This window comes from Muntiacus reevesi, chromosome 3 (genome assembly GCF_963930625.1).
Source record: "Muntiacus reevesi chromosome 3, mMunRee1.1, whole genome shotgun sequence".
Taxonomy (NCBI): domain Eukaryota; kingdom Metazoa; phylum Chordata; class Mammalia; order Artiodactyla; family Cervidae; genus Muntiacus; species Muntiacus reevesi.
Window position 1 is genome coordinate 199,169,293 of NC_089251.1, and position 6,415 is coordinate 199,175,707.

The 6,415-nt window shown below is 38.4% G+C and overlaps 1 pseudogene; it reads left to right on the top strand.

Moving 5' to 3' along the window:
* Positions 1-5,872: 5,872 nt before the first annotated feature.
* LOC136163382 (peptidyl-prolyl cis-trans isomerase A pseudogene) lies at positions 5,873-6,186 on the top strand (annotated as a pseudogene).
* The last annotated feature ends 229 nt before the right edge of the window (positions 6,187-6,415 follow it).

Here is a 6,415-nt window from a genome sequence, read left to right on the forward strand (position 1 = left end):
GCCTCCCTGTCCATCACCAACTCCTGGAGTTTACACAAACTCATGTCCCTCAAGTCAGTGATGCCATCCAGCCATCTCATCCTCTGTTGTCCCCTCCTCCTCCTGCCCCAAATCCCTCCCAGCATCAGGGTCTTTTCCAATGAGTCAACACACTTCACATGAGGTGGCCAAAGTACTAGAGTTTCAGCTTCACCATCAGTCCTTCCAATGAACACCCAGGACTAGTCTCCTTTAGGATGGACTGGTTGTATCTCCTTGCAGTCCAAGGGACTCTCAAGAGTCTTCTCCAACACCAAGGTTCAAAAGCATCAATTCTTCTGTGCTCAGCTTTCTTCACAGTCCAACTCTCACATCCATACGTGACCACTGGAAAAACCATAGCCTTGACTAGATGGACCTTTGTTGGCAAAGTAATGTCTCTGCTTTTTAATATGCTATCTAGGTTGGTCATAACTTTCCTTCCAAGGAATAAGCGTCTTTTACTTTCATGGCTGCAATCACCATCCCCAGTGATTTTGGGGAAAATAAAATAAAATAAAAATAAAAAAATAAAAGTCTGACAAAATATAGTCTGACAAAAGTCTGACAAAAAAAGTCAAAAAATAAAGTCTGACACCGCTTCCACTGTTTCCCCAAACAAGGGTACCACCTCACTATTCAAAATAGTATTGTAAGTCTTAGCCAGAGCAATTTAGGCAAGAGAAAGAAATCCAAAAATATCCAAAATTTAAAAGAAGAAAAATTGGCTCTGTTTCTAGGTGACATAGTATTATATACAGACAACCTGAAAGACTTCACCAAAACTATTAGAACTAATAAATGAATTTGGTGGAGTTGCAAGATACAAAATCAATATACCAAAATCAGCTTAGTTTCTGTACACTAAAAATGAATTAGCAGAGAGAGAAGTTAAGAAAATAATCCCACTTACAACTGCATCAAAAATTAGTACCTAGATATAAATTTAACCAAGGAGGTGAAGATCTATACACTGAAAACTGAAACACTGATGAAAGAAATTGAAGATGATACATATGAACGGAAAGATATTCCATGTCCATGGATTGGCAGAATTAACATTGTTAAAGTGTTCTTAAGACCCAAAGCAATCTACAGATTCAGTTCAATTTCCATTAGTATTTAACAATATCAAAATTCCAACAGCATTTTTCAAAGAACTGGAATGAACTATTCTGAAATTGTATGAAACCACAAAAGACCCTAAATAGTCAAAGCAATCTTGAGAGAGAAGAATAAATCTGGAGTCATAGTACTTCTTAATTTCAAATTACTTTGCAAGCTATAGTGCTCAAAATACGATGGAATTGGCATAAAAACAGACATAGAAGTCGATACCACACAATAGTGAGCCAAAAATTAAGCCTATGCATATATGGTTAATTAATGTGGGACAAAGCAGTCAGGACTATACAGTGGAGAAAGGACAGTCAGTAAATGGTGTTGGGAAATTGGACAGCACATGCAAAAGAATGAAACCAGGTCACTATTTTATACCATCAAAGTGTTGAGTCAAAATGTATTTAAGACTTGAATGTAAGACCTGAACTCATACAACTCCTGAAATAAAACATAGAGGGTAAGCGCCTTCACATCAATGTTGGCAATAATTATTTTGGAATTGACAACAAAAGCAACAAAAATAAAAATAAATTAATGAGACTACATCAAATTTAAAATCTGCACAGCAGAGGAAATCATCAACAAAATAAAAAGGCAACCCACCAAACTGGAACAAAATATTTACAAATAATATATCTGATAAGGTGTTAATATTCAAACTATTTTTTTAAAATTCATACAACTCAACAGCAAACAATCCAATTACAAACAGGCAGAGGAACAGAATAGACCTTTTTTTCCCAAAGAAGATATTCATATCACCTACAGGTACACAGAAAGGTATTCAGCATCACTAATCATTAGGGAAGTCAAACCATAGTAAGCTATCAACTCACACATTTTAGAATGTATATCAGGAAAAAGATAAGAGGTAACAAATGTTAGCAGGCATGTGGATAAAAAGGAACCCTGGCGCACTATTGCTGGGAATGTAAAATGGTGCAACCACTCTGGGAAACAGAGTGGTTTTTCCCTAAAAAAATAAAAAAGAATTACCATTTTATTTTTATCCAGCAATCCTACTTCTGGAAATACATAGACCCAAAGAAAATGAAAACAGAATTTCAAAAGTTATTTGCACTCCATGTTCTTTGAAGCATTATCCACAATTCACAGTAGCCAAGACATGGACATAACTTAAACGTTCATCAATGGTTGAACAGACAACGAAGATGTGGTGTATTTATACATGCACACAGTCAGTGGAATATTATTCAGCCATAAAGGGTACAAACTTTCAGCTATAAGATGAATAAGGTAAAGCTCTAATGTAAAATATAGTGAGCATAGTTGATAACATAACATTGTATAAATGAAATTTCCAAAGAGAGAACAAAATGTCCTTCTAAGAAAGAATAATATATGAGGTGATGGATGTATTAATTATACTAGGGAATCCTTTCACAATGTGTTCGTTGAGCAAACCACCATAAAGTATATTTAAATATCCTACAATTTTGTCAGTTTTTGTCAGTAAAATTGAAATTAAAAATAAATAAAATGGTATTTGCATACAACTAAGATTTGTGATAATTTGTTACCCAGAAATAGTAGAACAGACTTAGGTACAGAAATGGGTTGTTGTTATAACTTAAGCCTAAACCTTGTAGTATAGTTTTAGGATTTGGAGTTAAGAGATGGACTGGTCTCGAGCAGACTTTGGGTGGAAACACAACTCAAGATATTGCTGGTGACGGCTCATGGGAATGTGGTATTGAAAGCTGATAGTATCTTAACCCAGTGCTACCAAGTTGAAGCTGAAACTCCAATACTCTGGCCACCTGATGCGAAGAACTGACTCATTGGAAAAGACCCTGATGCTGGGAAAGATTGAGGGCAGGAGGAGAAGGGGACAACAGAGGATGAGATTGGTAGGTGGCATCACCGACTCGATGGACATAAGTTTGAGCAAGCTTCAGGAGTTGGTGATGGACAAGGAAGCGTGGTGTGCTGCAGTCCATGGGGTTGCAAAAAGTTGGATGTGACTGAGCAACTGAACTGAACTGAACAAAGTTGAAGAGGCTCCTGGATTCTGGCTGACAGTATCTGCTGAGCCCCCAGACAGCAGCCAACATCAACTCTTAAAACATGGGTGAGAGGCATTGTGGAGTGCTCATGAATGCTGCCTGATGTAGTTGATACATAGGACAGCTTTTGAACTTTTTTAGTATCCAGCTTTTCTTCTATTTAGATGTATTATTTGGAGTTTTCATGCCAGAGAGTCAACACCTGAAAAAAATAATTTTCTATTGTGTGTATATTTCATCTTTCTTGTCCTAGTGCCTAGAATAGCTAAAGCTGTATTAAGTAAGAATGTTAATAGCAACTGCTCTTGTCTTGTCCCTACCCAAATAGTAACACAAAGAATCTTTATGAATAGTAATAATAGGTATCATTATTATTATTTGTGCTATATGCATAATAATGGTATATTATACTGTTTAGGAGCAAAGATTAAGAGTCCAGCTGGCTACTTTGTACTACCGCTAACTGTATGACCTTAGGCAAGTCGGCTTACCAATCTTCAGTTTGCTCACCTATGGAATGGGTAACAGTATCTGCTGAGCTCGTTGAGTTGTTATAGGGGATTCAATGGATGAGTTAAGTTAGATTTACTTAGTGCAATACCCAAACCTTGGTAAATGCTACGTAGGTGTCTGTTACTCTTACCTTTTATGAAGTGTATATTATGTCCAGACTCTGTGCTAAGAGCTGTAATATGTTGCCACACATAATGTTTACAACTTCTCCATGAACTGTACACTATTCTCCTAAAATTTCAGAGGGGGAGTCTTCAGGTCCACAGGATCAAGCAACATCCCTGCATGCTCAAGTGTAAATGGCAGAGCAAGATTCTGAACTCAAGGACGCCTGACTCTCTAGTTCACGTTTTCCTCCTGTGGTGTGAGTGGCACACTCCCTGTTCCACGTCAAGTACTTTGAAAAATACAGAGCATATCAAACACAGCCCCAGCTGCCAAGGGTCTTACAATCCCAGGAGTCGGCCAGGGCTGCCAGCAAATGCTCAGTTCGCTAGCTCACTGGAGAGGAGGCGAGAGGAGCAGCCCCTGACTCGGTTCAAAGTGCTGAATTCTGGACAGTAAGGAAAGAAGCCGCTCTGGGTTTCCCTGAAGAGCAGCGAGCTGTCAGGGGCAGAGGTTTCATCAGATGAAGGGCTCAGGCTATCTCCCTGCAGGGATCTGATGTTTGACCTTGGTTTGCTTTTATCCCAAAGTCGTAATGAGAGGCTGCAATGGGGACGGCCAAAGAAGTGTCTGACGTGGAAGGTGGTTCCACTGAATAAATCACAGAGATTAAGGAGTGGCCATGTTTGGAGATCTCTAAAACAACTTTTCCACTTAATGATACTTCATTTCAAACAGGCTCTCTCTTCAATGCTGACCTTCTTTATGACATTCAATCCCACATTTTCAGTTGTTTCTTTGATGGCCCCATAAGTAAGAACAATAATATCTTCTGAAACTGAATCCAAGTAAAATGGAGTCATTATCCAAGTTTACCTTCCTATCTAGACCTAATTTTCATTGATATTTTCATTCACCTGATACATAATTAATGCTTTAAAATCATTCTTGATCCTCTCCTTCAAAGTAATCACTGGATTCTACCGAATTTTCCTCATTTCATCTTACTTTTTTTAAAAACTACAACTGTCTCTCAAGTTCATATCCACATAAGCGCATGCCCAAGGTTATGACTATTTTTAATTTTTATTATTATTTCTTAATTTTAATTTTTTAACTTTATTTTTTTTTTTCAATACCAAAAACATTTTGTATCGGGGAATAACCAATTAGCAATGTTGTGATAGTTTCAGAACAGTGAAGGAACTCAGCCATGCAGATTCATGTATCCATTCTCTCTTAAACCCCTACCCATCCAGGCTGGACCATGACATTGAGCAGAGTCCCAAGTGCTATGCGATAGTTTTTTGTTGGCTATCCACTTTAAATATAACAGTGTGTATATGACCTTCCCAGAGTCCTTAACTATCCCGTCCCCCTGGCAGCCTGAAGTTCATTTCCTAAGTCTGTGAGTCTCTTTCTGTTTTGTAAGTAAATTCATTTGCATCATTTCTTTTTATACCCCACATATAAAGGATGTCATATGATATCTCTCCTTCTCTGTCTGATTTACTTCACTCAGCAGGACACTCTCTGGGTCCATCCACGTGCTGCAGATTGTGTTATTTCATTCTTTTTAATGACTGAGTAATATTACATTGTATACATTGTATCCATTCCTAAACAACTTGGAATGGATTTGAGGCAAACTGTGCCTTAAGAAGATTTTCTTTAAGTGACTAAAACAAAGTTTAAAAAGAAAATAACAATAGAAGAATGAGTACCTGGATAAAACACTCATTTTTCAATAATGCAGCTTTTAAGTACATATCATTGCCTGGCCATAGTCCATGCGGAGTTACAAGTCCACAGTTCAACAACAACACATTGACAGTTCCTAAAGAAAACTACTTTAGGCCTTGTAGATGCCGCCACCCCGGAGTCTCCTATGCTGTCCAGCCACACTCAACCCCATCTTGTTCTTTGACATCGCTGTGGACAGCAAGCCCTTGGGCCACCTCTCTTTCAAGCTGTTTGCAGACAAAGTTCCAAAGACATGAAAGTTTCAAAACTTTCATGCTCAGGGCACTGGAGAGAAAGGATTTGGTTATAAACGTCCCTGCTTTCACAGAATAATTCCGGGATTTATGTGTCGGGGTGGTGACGTCACATGCCCTAATGGGACTGGTGGCAAGTCCATTCCTGGCGAGAAATTTTATGATGACAATTTCATCCTGAAGCATACAGGTCCTGGCATCTTGTCCGTGGCAAATGCTGGCCTCAACACAAACAGTTCCCAATTTTTCATCCTCACTGCCAAGACTGAGTGGTGGATGGCAAGCATGCGGTCTTTGGCGAGGTGAAAGAGGGCATGAATATTGTAGAAGCCGTGGAGGACTTTGGATCCAGGAATGGCAAGACCAGCAAGAAGATCACCATTTCGGACTGTGGAAAAATCTAATGAATTTGACTCGTGTTTTACTTAACCACCAGACCATTCCTCTGTAGCCCAGGAGAGCATCCCTTTACCCATATCTGCTTGAAATATCCTATAATCTTTGTGCTCTTGCTACATTTCTTAGTGTTCCATATTTTCCTTATCCCCCTCCAAGTTTAGCTGGATTGAAAAGTTAAATTTATGATTATGAAATAAAAACTAATCAACAACAATAACAACAAAAAAGAAAACT